Source organism: Manihot esculenta, chromosome 10 (genome assembly GCF_001659605.2).
Source record: "Manihot esculenta cultivar AM560-2 chromosome 10, M.esculenta_v8, whole genome shotgun sequence".
In the NCBI taxonomy this organism is placed as follows: Eukaryota; Viridiplantae; Streptophyta; class Magnoliopsida; order Malpighiales; family Euphorbiaceae; genus Manihot; species Manihot esculenta.
The window spans coordinates 10,709,643-10,724,092 of NC_035170.2; positions in this window are offsets into that span (position 1 = coordinate 10,709,643).

The window sequence follows — 14,450 nt, forward strand, 5'->3', positions numbered from 1 at the left end:
CATAAACATTAGCATCATATGGTTCATGTGGGCACACATGAACCCTCATCACATACATCACATATCATTAATGCACATGCATATAATCATGGCATTTCACATCATCAAACAAGACAGGACTCCACATCCTATCCTAGTGGACATGATCTTCCTATTGTGCTTGACCTTCTATAACATCTATGAGCCCAACACTCTAGGTCCGACTATATGAACCTAAGGCTCTGATACCATTCTGTAACGACCCGAAAATCGGACCGCTACCGGCGCTAGGATCCAGATCGGCTTAAGGCCACCGGGACCTGTAGCAAGCCTGACATGTAACCTGTAAACCTGTTTAATCCCATACATGATCAACAATCATACATAAAAATTTAAAACTTTTCTTTCATACATTCTATCTTACACCAGACTCAACCTGTGCATGCACTGAACATAGCCATAATCATAAACTTGACCCCTCAGTGGGATCTCATCAATGCCCCCAATGGATGGCATAACAAGTGTTGAGTTGGCTAAACATAGTCATCAATAAACATTAAGATCATGTATCAAAAGGGATTACAATATACTATGGTCAAGCACACTTCTAACCTTAATATCGTTACATTACATATCTATACATTATTATACAATCTGTCATGTCCACATTCTAACTATTACATACATAAGACTTCATTACTCTTCTTGACTTCTCTGTCTAACCCGTACCTGCAAACCTGGAGAATTTGGGAGAGGGGTGAGCTACTAGAGCTCAGTGAGCAGAATAATAAAGCATTTAAAACACATGCTATCATGAAATGCATCACATCACAACTAATCATATCAAGGATGAACTTGTCACCATTTAGCCCTCTACATATTCCAATCATGCCAGGGGCGTAGTGCAGGCCACACCTGGTCTTTCTCTTATACATAACATAACATACATAACCAATGGTGCCGGGGGCGTAGTGCAGGCCACATCCGGTCTTTCTCTTACATAGTGCCAGGGGCGTAGTGCATGCCACACCTGGACTTCCATACCATGTCATCATGTCATAACATCTGAGGGCTAATGGATCATTCAACATTCATCCACATCAACAACATATTATGCAATGCAACATATTCGTGATTTCTAATGCAAACAACCTAAAATATCTCATGGCATCTGTGATGCATGAACATGCTCAAAACTGATTTATTTACTTGAAACATAAGGAGTCATTCTACTCACCTCTGGCTAGCTCTGACACTGACTGAAGCAACTGACTCACTGCTGGGGTCCTCGGTTCCTCGGGTCCAAACCTACACAGGTGGACTCAAATGAGGGACCAACATACTATAACATGACTTTGAAAACATCCCCCAAAAACCCCCTAAAACATCTCAAAACATCCATGCAAGAACATGCAAAGGAAGGCTGGACAGGGCACTTTTGGCGGCAGGTTCGTCGGCCGAAAGTCCCTCCAGAGCCGAAAGTCAGGCAGGTTCGGCGGCACCTTTGGCGGCCGAAACTCCCAGACAGAGGCGAAACTCATGCATGTTCGGCGGCACTTTCGGCGGCCGAAACTCCCAGACAGAGACGAAAGTCTCCTTTCGGGGGCAAGCTTCGGCAGCCGAAGGCTGCCTTCACAAGAGGGTTCGGCGGCCGAAAGTCCCTTCGGCTGCCGAACCTGGTTTCTCCCAAAGGGCAGAAACTTGGTTCAAACATGCACAAATGCCTCCAAACTCAAACCATCATGCATTTAGCTCAACCAAAACATGCATACAAGCTCCTAGGGGTCTCAAACTACCTTAAACCCCAACTACAACACATCAAACACACATTACAAGCCACATTGCTCAAAAACTCATCAAAAACCCATAAACTCAACATAAGCTTACTCATGCATTTTCTACCCCATGAACTTGCATAAAACTTGTTTAAAACATAATGTAAGCTGGAGATCGACTCTTACCTCTTGAAGATCGAGAGAGAGACGACCTAAAACTCGGAGGTGGGAGAGATTGGGTTTTTGAACCTCCAAGCTCCAAAACTTTGCTCAAAAGCTCAAAACTTCAAAACAAAGTTAAAACAAATGAAAAACTTGAAAGATTTAGAGGAAAAACATCAAAGATCGGTGAGGGACGATGGAGAGCTCACCTTGACCGAAAATGGGGAAAAAGCTCGCCTGTTTTCGGCTAAGGGACCCTTTTATAGTGGCTGTCCAGGCCACGTTCGGGGGCCGAATGTGCCTCCGCATGCATGCCATGTTCGGCGGCCGAACTTGAGGTTCGGCGGCCGAACTTGAGGTTCGGCGGCCGAACCTGGACTTCCCTCACTTATGCCTTCGGGGGCCTAAGGCACACCCCAAATGCCTGCACGTTCGGCGGCCGAACTTTGAGTTTCGGCGGCCGAACTTTGAGTTTCGGCGGCCGAACCTGAGTTTTTCTCCAAAGGTGTTTTTATGCAAAAACTCATTTCCTTTTTTTTTTTTTTTAAATCATCAAAAACATTAAAACATTTCATGAAACCATGGTTTTACCCTTCTAGAGGTCTCCGACATCCGAGATTCCACCGGACGGTAGGAATTCCGATACCGGAGTCTAGCCGGGTATTACAATATCATTTGGTTCTGTTGCCAAAAAATCCATTGAATTCTCTTTGTTCATTTGGATTAAAATCGGTCTCTTATTCCCTTTCTCTCAAAAAGAAATCTCTCTTTTCTCTTTTTCAAAATAGCCGGCAACTCACGGGCTGCTGCTAAGGTTTCTCCCAACGAGGGCACTATCATTTCTTCCGCTCCTAGCAATGGATAAAAAACACCCCCTATAGTAAATGAAGCAAATTTTAATAATCTGAACATTGAACAAATGCTCCAATACAACAAAAGATTACAGACTACTCTCGAGTAATGTAAAGCTTGAGAGGAGGCATTTTTCATGACTTCCAGGGGAAGGGAGGAAGTCTCCATTGATACCTCAATGACTCAAACAGAGGCAATTCGGACGCGGTCCAAAGGGAAAGACAAGCAGCTCGAAAGGACCGATGTACCGTGGAGCTAACTTACCCTTCTTCCCGAACCGAACCACTCCTTTCATAGGAGACACCTTGAGCAAAACCAAATCCCCCTCCTGAAACTCTAGCTGTCTTCTGCGAATATCTGCATAACTCTTCTGCCGACTAGCAGCAGTCTTGATCCTCTCTCTGATTATGGGTACCACCCTGCTGGTAAGCTCTACTAACTCCGGACCCGCAAGAGTCCTCTCTCCTACTTCCTCCCAGCAGATAGGTGATCTGCACTTCCTCCCATACAAAGCTTCGTATGGAGCCATCCCTATGCTAGCATGATAGCTGTTATTGTAGGCAAACTCCACCAAAGGAAGATGCTACCTCCAAGAACCGCCAAAATCTAGCACACACATTCTGAGCATATCTTCTATTGTCTGGATGGTCCTCTCTGACTGTCCGTCTGTCTGTGGGTGGAAGGCAGTACTGAAGTCTAATCTGGTACCCATAGCGTTCTGCAGACTCCGCCAAAACCTGGAGGTGAACTGGGGCCCTCTATCTGACACTATAGATACCGGGGCCCCATGCAGTCTGACAATCTCATCTACGTACACCTGCGCCAACTTGTCCACAGAGTAACCACTCCTGACAGGGATGAAGTGAGCAGATTTGGTGAGTCTGTCCACAATCACCCATATGGAGTCCAATCTGTTGGACGTCGCCGGTAACCCCACTACGAAGTCCATAGCTATATTCTCCCATTTCCACTCTGGAATCGGTAGTGGATTCAACATTCCAGCCGGCTTCTGATGCTCTAGTTTCACCCTCTGACACACATCGCAGGCTGACACGAATAGTGCCACGTCCTTCTTCATAGCTGGCCACCAATACACTCTCTTCAGATCCTGATACATCTTGGTGGCTCCAGGGTGAACACTATACCTGGTATTATGGGCTTCCCCCATAATATCTCCCTTCAGACTAATGTCATCTGGCACACATAATCTGTTCCCGTAGCGGAGGATCCCCTTATCATCAAACTTGAACTCATTACTCTGGCCTGACTGAACCGTTCTGGCTATCCTGACCAACTCTGGATCCTCATGCTGTTTCTGAGCTACCTGCTCCAGAAACACGGGTGTCACTCTCATCTGAGCCACTAAGGCACCTGTGCCAGACAACTCCAACTGTAATCCCTCACTCATAAGTCTGTGGAACTCCTTCACCACCGGCCTCCTCTCTGCTGAAATGTGGGATAGACTGCCGAGTGATTTCCGGCTTAGGGCGTCTGCCACAACATTCGCCTTACCCGGATGGTACTGAATCTTGCAATCATAGTCACTCAACAGCTCTACCCATCTCCTCTGCCTCATGTTCAGTTCTCTCTGACTCAGGATGTATTGCAGGCTCTTATGATCTGTGAAGATCTCACACTTTACCCCATAAAGGTAATGCCTCCACATCTTGAGTGCAAAGATCACTGCTGCCATCTCTAGGTCATGTGTGGGGTAATTCAGCTCATGCTTCTTCAACTGCCTAGAAGCATAAGCGATCACCCTCTCATTTTGCATTAGCACACAACCCAGTCCCACACGGGACGCATCACAATATACCGAGAAGTCATCATCACTTTTTGGCAGAGCTAACACCGGTGCTAAAGTCAACCTCCTCTTAAGCTCCTCAAAGCTTTCTTCACACTGATCGGTCCATATGAACTTCTGATTCTTCTTTGTCAATTTGGTCATAGGAGCAGCAATCTTTGAGAAGTCCTGAACGAACCTCCTGTAGTAACCTGCTAAACCCAGAAAACTTTTGATCTCGGTCACTGTGGTGGGTCTAAGCCAGTTAGCTACAGCCTCTACCTTCTTGGGGTCTACTTCAATACCCTGTTCTGACACAACGTGCCCCAAGAATGAAATGCTCCTAAGCCAAAACTCACACTTGGAGAACTTGGCATACAAGCCATGCTCTCTCAAGGTCTGCAAAACTGTCCTCAGGTGATGGGCATGCTCCTCTGCATTCCTGGAATACACTAGGATATCATCTATGAAGACAATAACGAAGTGATCCAGATACTGACTGAATACTCTGTTCATGAGGTCCATGAATGCTGCAGGGGCGTTGGTCAACCCAAACGGCATCACAAGGAACTCATAGTGCCCATACCTGGTCCTGAAAGCTGTCTTCGGTACATCTTCATTCCTTATCCTCAACTGATGGTACCCTGATCTCAGATCTATTTTGGAGAAACAACCTGCTCCTGCTAGCTGGTCGAATAGATCGTCGATCCTTGGCAAAGGGTATTTGTTCTTGGTAGTGACCTTGTTCAACTGTCTGTAGTCGATACAAAGTCTGAGGGATCCATCCTTCTTCCTCACAAACAAAACCGGAGCACCCCAAGGTGAAGTACTCGGTCGGATGAAACCCTTATCTACCAGCTCTTGCAACTGTTCCTTCAGTTCTTTCAATTCAGCTGGTGCCATCCTGTAGGGAGGGATAGAGATCGGTCTGGTACCAGGCATTAATTCAATCTCGAACTCTATCTCCCTAGCAGGTGGTAACCCTGGCAGCTCGTCTGGGAAAACATCTAAGAATTCACTTACCACAGGCACTGAGGCGGGCTCTCTGACATGACTATCTAACTCCCTCACATGAGCTAGAAACCCCTGACATCCCCTCCTAAGCAACCTATGAGCCTGAAGAGCTGAGATCAGACCTCTAGGTGTACCCCTCTTGTCTCCTCTGAAGACGACCTCTGACCCATCCTGATCTATGAATCTGACTACCTTGTCTCTACAGTCCAAGGTAGCACCATGGGTCGATAACCAATCCATCCCTAGAATGACGTCAAAATCTGTCAAATCTAGAACCACGAGGTCGGCGGAAAGGCATCTTCCCTCTATGAAAACTGGACTACATTGGCAGACTGCCTCTGCCACTGACGGGTCACACTTGGGTCCACTGACCCATAGGGGACACTCTAACCCAGAGACCATCAATCCTACCCTCTCCACGACTCTCGGAGCAATAAAAGAATGAGATGCACCCGGGTCCATTAAGGCATACACATCAGAACAACCAATGATGAGATTACCTGCCACCACGGTGTTGGATGTGTTGGCCTCCTGCTGAGTCATAGTGAAGATCCGTGCCGGAGCTGATGGACCTTCACCTCTGTATCCTGCTGATGAAGAGGCTGACCCTCTCTCTCTGCCTCTGCCACTGGCCTGTGTTGCGGCTGGAGCTACTGGCTGCACCACACTGCCGGAGGTTGTCTGCTGAGACGGTGCTGCAAAGGCTCCTCTAGGACAGTCTCGAGCCAAATGACCCGCCTGTCCGCATCTGAAACATGTGTTTGTCCCTGCCAGACATACTCCCTTGTGTGGTCTCCCACATCTCATACATGCTGTAACCTCTGCGCCAGAGCCTTAGCCACTGCCTAAACCCAGACCTGACTTGATCTTGTTCCAGAACTTATTCTTCTTAGATTTTCTGTGGCCTCTGTCCCACTTCTTACTGCCTGCAACTGCTGCACTTAGAGAAGAAGAGTCTACCCTTTCCCCACCTGGGGTCTTGGAACCAGAAGACTGTGCCACTGACTGTTTTACCTTCTCCTCAACGATAGCACTAGCCTCCATTCTCCTAGCCATATCCACTATGGCATGGAAACTCTCTCTCTCTGCTGACTGTACCAAAGAGGAATACCTGGAGTGCAGCCTCATAATATATCTCCTTGACTTCTTTTGATCTGTGTCCAAATTCAGCCCAGCATATGGCAACAACTCCAGGAACCTGTCTGTGTACTCGTCTATACTCATGTCATCAGTTTGCCTCAACTGCTCGAATTCTATCATCTTCAATTCCCTTGAACTATCAGGGAAAGCCCATCCTGCAAACTCGTTTGAAAACTCTTCCCAATTCATGCTGTCCACTCTCGGGTTCACATAATTCTTGAACCACTCCCGTGCCTTCTTGCACTTAAGCGTGAACCCGGCCATCTGAATGGCTCTACTGTCATCAGCCCCTATCTCATCTGTAATTGCCTTGACCCGCTCCAAATACACGAACGGATCATCACCGGTTTCAAACTGGGGAGCACCCAGCTTCATATAATCGGTCATCTTGACCTTGCTCCCTCCAGATGAGGTAGGTTTGGGTACTTGTGTTTCCGGGACAGTAGATACTGGTGGTGGTGGAGGTACAACATCCCCTGGGGTAGGGTTTGCTGTACTGGTATAGGGAGGTGGAGGTGGGTACATGGGGTACTGAGAGTATGGTGGGTAGTAAGGTGGGTATGGCATATGTGGAGGATAAGGGCTAAAACTGGGGTAATCCGATGTACCTCCCATCGAATACCCTGGATGGTGTGAATAGGGTGGGTAGTGATGTGGCTGGACATAACTCGAGGCCTGAGTACCTCCTTCTGATTCTCCCATGCCCTCTTCCGGCATGCTCACACCGAGACTGCCATCCCTCCTCTGATCTACTTCCATATCCTCAGACATTCCTCCCTGCACTGTTCCCCTTACTGATCTGCTTCTACCCAGATCCAAAGACCTTCTAGGGTCTCTAGCTACTCTGTCTCTGTTGGACCTACTGGACATTGCCCTAGGCAATGCTGAAGGACGGGCATCAGCGCCCTCGTCCTGAGGTGGCACTCCAGTCAATCGTGCAGATCGACGAGTTCCTCTCATTCTATCTTCTGAAAAACAGCACATAGCACAAGCAATCATTAGCATCATATGGTTCATGTGGAAACACATGAACCCTCATCACATACATAGCATCACATCATAGCATTTATGCACACGCATATCATCATGGCATATCATATCATCATATAGACAGGACTCTACATCCTATCCTAGTGGACATGATTTTCCTAGTGTGCTTGACCTTCTAGAACATCTATGAGCCCGACACTCTAGGTCCGACCATATGAACCTAGGGCTTTGATACCACTCTGTAACGACCCGGAAATCCGACCCGTTACCGGCGCTAGGATCCAGATCGGCTTAAGGCCGCCGGGACCCGTAGCAAGCCTACATACTTCCTGTAAACCTGTGGAATCCCATACATAACAACATATACATGATCTGTAAAAAATTTTCTTTTCTCTTATCCAAGCAAAACCTGTGCATGCACAAAATCATACATAAACCCCACACTGGAGTCCTCATCAAATACTCCAATGGGGTATCATCATCATACATATCAGCTTGGATAATCATGGTCATTAACATCATTACTCATTAAACAATCTGTACATAATGGGGATTCACACACCTCTAGGTCAAGCACTACTATAATCTTCAATACATCATCAAATCATTCATTACATTACATCATGTTCATGTCCACTACTATCTATTACAACATACATGACTTGACTTCACTCTAGCCGACTTCTTGATCTATCCTGTACCTGCAACTCTGGGGATAAAGGGAGTGGGGTGAGCTACTAGAGCCCAGTGAGCAGAAACTAAAAACATTTGTTTTAATTCCTCCATTTTTAGGTATATTATTATTCATTTTATTATTATTGTCATCATATAACTTTTTCTTATTCATGCTTTCATGTATGCGCCATAACACAAACATTTCACAACAAGGATGAACTTGTCACCATTTAGCCCCAATCTTTCTTACTTATACATGCCGGGGGCGTAGAGCCGTAGCAGGCACACCCGGACTTCCATAATCAGTCATAGTGCCAGGGGCGTAGAGCCGTAGCAGGCACACCTGGACTCACATAGGCTATCATGGCATACAAGGGCTAATGGATCATTCAACATTCATCCACATCAACAACAAAGTATGCAATGCAACATATTCGTGAATTTCTAATGCAAACAACCTAATATTGCATGGCATAATGATGCATGGGTAATGCTTTATGATTCATTCATTTATTCATTTACTTTAAAGCTTAAGGGGTTGTTCCACTCACCTGGTAACTGAAGCTTTAACAACGAACTCTGAACGACTATCTCACAACCGGGGGTCTCGGTTCCTCGGGTCCGAACCTACACAGGTGGACTCAAATGAGGCACCAAACATACATGAACATGACTCTAAAATACTCCCCAAAGGCCCCCTAAAACATCCTGAAAACATCACATGAAACATGCAAGAAATGGCTGAACAGGGCACTTTCGGCGGCACCTTCGGCGGCCGAAAGTCCTGGACAGAGACGAAACTTAGGTAGGTTCGGCGGCACCTTCGGCGGCCGAAAGTGCCAGACAGAGACGAAAGTCTCTTTTCGGGGGCAACTTCGGCAGCCGAAAGGCCTGCCTCCCCTGCCATGTTCGGCGGCCGAAAGTACCTTCGGCTGTCGAACCTGGTTTCTGCCAAAGGGCAGAAACTTGGCTCCCTTAGCACCTTTCGCCTCCAAACCTTCCAAACATGCATATTGTTCAACCAAAGCATGCATACAAGTTCCTAGGGGCCTCAAACATGCATATACCCCATCTACAACACTTCAATCACACACAATCAAGCTACATTGTTCAAAAAGTCATCAAAAACCCATAGGTTTAACATATACCCTAACATGTATTCTACCCTTTAAAACTTCATAAAACTTGTTTAAATCATACATTGAGCTTAAGATCGGCTCTTACCTCTTGAAGATCGAGGGTTGAGGAGATCTAAACTTGGAGATGGGAGAAGTTCCAACTTTTGGTCTCCAAGCTCCAAAACTCGTTCTAAGCTCCAAGATCTTCAAATACAAAGTTATAAACTTGTAAAGATCTGGAAAAAGGAAGGAAAAACTCAAGATTGGGGAAGGATGGCGGAATGCTCACCTTGGCCGAAATGGGGAGAAAAAGCTCGCCCATTTTCGGCTAAGGGACCCTTTTATAGTGGCTGGCCAGACCACGTTCGGGGGCCGAATGTGCCTCCGCATCCATGCAAATGTTCGGCGGCCGAACATGAGGTTCGGCGGCCGAACCTTGACTTCCCTCACTCACGCTTTCGGGGGCCTAACGTGCCTCCAAAAACGCATGCATGTTCGGCGGCCGAACTTGACTTTCGGCGGCCGAACCTGGGTTTTCCTCCAAGGACTTTTCATGCAAAAACTCATTTAATTTCTTACTTAAAAACATGAAATACATGAAAACATTTCATAAAATCATAGTTTCACCCTTCTAGAGGTTTCCGACAACCGAGATTCCACCGGACGGTAGGAATCCCGATACCGGAGTCTAGCCGGGTATTACAGTTTATCTCATGTTTTAATCCAAAAGCAATACAGGTGGAGAAATTAAATCATGAACTAGCATGTAAAGCATTAAAGAAAGAAACATGTGACGTCAAGCTTATGGATTCCCTAATCAAGAACCTAGCCGCTTGTAATAGCCGGCTAGACTCCAGTATCGGAATTCCTACCGTCCGGTGGAATCTCGGATGTCGAAAACCTCTAGAAGGGCAAAATCATGTTTTTATAAAATTTTTTAATGTATTTGATGGCTTTAAGTAAGAAAGGAATTGAGTTTTGAATGAAAAGACCATGGAGGCATTTCCAGGTTCGGCCGCCGAACCTCAAGTTCAGCCGCCGAACATTGGATAGTTTAAGGGGGCAAGTTAGGCTTCCGAAAGTGGTTCAAGTTCGGCCGCCGAACTTGCATGAGTTTTGGAGGCACTTTAGGCTGCCGAAGGGTGGTCTGGCCAACCCCTATATAAGGGCTCCATGGCCGAAATGGGCGAGTTTTCTCCCATTTTCGGCCAACGGTGCGTCCATGCTCTCCCATGGTCTTTTTTGATGTTTTTCCTCCAATCTTTCAAGTTTTAATAAGTTTTATCTTGGTTTGAAGATTTTTGAGCAAAAGAAGTGAAGTTGTAGAACTTGGAGACCCAAGGAGCGAGATCTCCCCCATCTCCGAGTTGGATCGTCTTCCCTCTCGATCTTCAAGAGGTAAGAGTAGATCCTCACTTCTTTTCATGTTTTGGTTAAGTTTCATGAAGTTTCTTGGGGTAGAAAAGCATGTGTAGGTTTATAATGAGTTTTTGGTTAATGTTGAGTATTTGGACAATGTGTGTTGTATATGTATGTTGGATGTGTTTGTGTTGGGGTTTAGGATAGTTTGAGACCCCTAAATGCTTATGTGCTTGTGTATGCATGTTGTAGAATAGGTAAATGCATGTTTGAATGGGTTGGGAGGCATTTGTGCATGAAAGAGGCTGAGTTTTGCCCTTTGGAAGAACTTAGGTTCGGCAGCCGAAGGGACTTTCGGCCGCCGAACCTGCCTGTGGAGGCAAGCCTTTGGCTGCCGAACCCTGCCCTCGAAAGTTGACTTTCGGCTCTGGAAGGGAGTTTCGGCCGTCGAAGGTGCCGCCAAACATGCATGAGTTTCGTCTCTGGAGGGAACCTTCGGCCGCCGATGTAATACCCGGCTAGACTCCGGTATCGGAATTCCTACCGTCCGGTGGGATCTCGGATGTTGGAAACCTCTAGAAGGGTAAAGTCATGTTTTTATAAAATGTTTTAATGAATTTTATGGTTTTAAGCAAGAAAGAAATTAAGTTTTTAATGAAAATAGCCTTGAGAGGAAGACTCAGGTTCGGCCGCCGAACTTCAAGTTCGGCTGCCGAACATGCATGCGCTTCGGGAGTGCTTTAGGCCCCCGAAGGCATAAGTGAGGGAAGTCCAGGTTCGGCCGCCAAACCTTATGTTCGGCCGCCGAACATGGCATGCATGCGGAGGCACGTTAGGCCCCCGAAAGTGGCCTGGCCAGCCATAAAGGGGTCCCCATGTCTGAACGGGTGAGTTTTTCTCCCCGTTTTCGGCCAAGGTGAGTTCTCCGCCATCCCTCATCGATTTTGAGCTTCTTCCTTCGAATCTTCATGATTTTCTTATGAGTTTTCACTTGGTTTGAAGATATTTGAGCAAAAGAGCAAGTTGTGGAGCTTGAAGACCAAAGGAGTGAGATCTCTCCCATCTCCGAGTTAGATCGCCTCTCCTCTCGATCTTCAAGAGGTATGAGTAGATCCACACTTCTTTTCATGTTTTAGTTGAGTTTTATGAAGTTTCTTGGGGTAGAAATGCATGTTTAGGTTATTTTGAGTTTATGGGTTTTTATGTTGAGTTTTTGAGCAATGTATGTTGAAAATGTATGTTGGATGTATTGTAGTTGGGGTTTAAGATAGTTTGAAGCCCCTAGGAGCTTGTGTGTGTGTGTATGCATGTTGTAGAAGTGTGGTGATCATTTTGAATGAGTTGGGAGGCGTTTATGCATGTGAAAGGCTGGGTTCTGCCACTTTGGGAGGACCCAGGTTCGGCAGCCGAAGGCCCTTTCGGCCGCCGAACCTACCTGTGGAGGCCAACTTTTGGCTGCCGAACCCTGCCCCCGAAAGAGGACTTTCAGCTCTGGAAGGGACTTTCGGCCGCCGAAGGTGCCGCCGAACATGCATGAGTTTCGTCTCTGGAGGGAACCTTCGGCCGCGGAAAGTGCCGCCGAAGGTGCATGACTTTCGGCTATGGAGGGACTTTCGGCCGCCGAACCTGCAGCCGAAAGTGCCCTGTTCAGCCCTCCTTTGCATGATTTCTATGATCATTTTAAGGTGTTTTAGGGGGTTTTTGGGGAGTATCTTAGAGTCACGTTCATGGATGTTTGGTCCCTCATTTGAGTCCACCTATGTAGGTTCGGACCCGAGGAACCGCGGACCTCAGCAGTGAGATAGCTGCTCCAGAGTCATTTGAGCTAGCCTAAGGTGAGTGGAATAACTCTTTATACTTTAAAGTAAATAAATCAGTTCTTAGCATGATTCACGCATCATGAATGCCATGAGATATACTAGGGTGCTTGTATTAGAATTCACGAATATGTTGCATTGCATAATATGATGATGATGTGGATGGGTGTTGGATGATCCTTTAGTCCTCGTATGATATGATGTGATATGATATGGTATGGTATGGAAGTCCAGGTCGAGGCCCATTCTACGCCCCTAGTACTATGTTAAAAGAAAGACCAGGTCGAGACCCATTCTACGCCCCTGGCATTATAGGAATGTTATGTCATGTATGTTATGCTAAGAGAAAGACCAGGTCGAGGCCCATTCTACGCCCCTAGCACTATTGGGTATATTGAGGATTATTGGTGACAAAACCATCCTTGATGTGATTTGTCTGTGATGTGATGCATTCCATTGTAGCATATGATTTAAATATTTTATTATTCTGCTCACTGGGCTCTAGTAGCTCACCCCACTCCCTTAACCCTAGGTTTGCAGGTATGGGATAGACCAGGAGGTCAAGAAGAGTAAAGTCATGGTCATGTAATAGCTAGTGGTGGACATGATAAATATTGAAATGTAATGTAAAAGTATAGTATAGAAATGTAATGTATTGATGTTTATGGAAGTTTAGAGTTGTGCTTGACCATAGTATGTTGTTAATCCCTTTCTAGTACATGATCTTAAATGTTTAATGATGATTATTGTAAACCAAGCTTAATGTATGTTATGTTACCCCATTGGAGTATTTGATGAGGACTATAGTGCGAGGATTTGTGTTATGGTTTGTGCATGCACAGGTTAAGCTTGGTGAATGAAAGAATGAATGAAAGAATGAATGAAAGAATGAATGAATGAATGAGTGATTGAATGAAAAGAAAAGTTTTAAATTTTTATGTAATTGTTGATCATGTATGAGATTAAACAGGTATACAGGATGAATGTTTGGCTTGCTACGGGTCCCGGCGGCCTTAAGCCGATTTGGATCCTAGCGCCGATAGCGGTTCGATTTTCGGGTCGTTACAGCCGAAAGTGCCGCCGAAAGTGCCACCGAAGGTGCGTGACTTTCGGCTCTAGAGGGCCTTTCAGCTGCCGAACCTGCCGCCGAAAGTGCCCTGTCCAGCCTTCCTTTGCATGATTTCTATGATTGTTTTAAGGTGTTTTAGGGGGTTTTTGGGGAGTATTTTAGAGTCATGTTCATGTATGTTTGGTCCCTCATTTGAGTCCACTTGTGTAGGTTCGGACCTGAGGAACCGAGGACCCCAGCAGTGAGTCAGCTGCTTCAGAGTCTTGTCAGAGCTAGCCTAAGGTGAGTAGAATGACTCTTTATGTTTCAAAGCAAATAATGAAAGTTTTAGCATGATTCACGCATCATGAATGCCATGATTTATATTAGGGTGCTTGCGTTAGAATTCACGAATATGTTGCATTGCATAATATGTTGATGATGTGGATGAATGTTGGATGATTCTTTAGCCCTCACTATGACATGATATGTTATGAGATGGTAATAATACGGTGTGAAAGACCAGTGAGGCCCATTCTACGCCCCTGACACTATGTAAGAGAAAGACCAGTGAGGCCCATTCTACGCCCCTGGCACTAATGGTGTAATACCCGGCTAGACTCCGGTATCGGAATTCCTACCGTCTGGTGGAATCTCGGATGTCGGAAGCCTCTAGTAGGGTAGAAACATGTTTTCTTAAAATTTTTTAATGTATTTCATGATTTTAAGTAAAAAGAA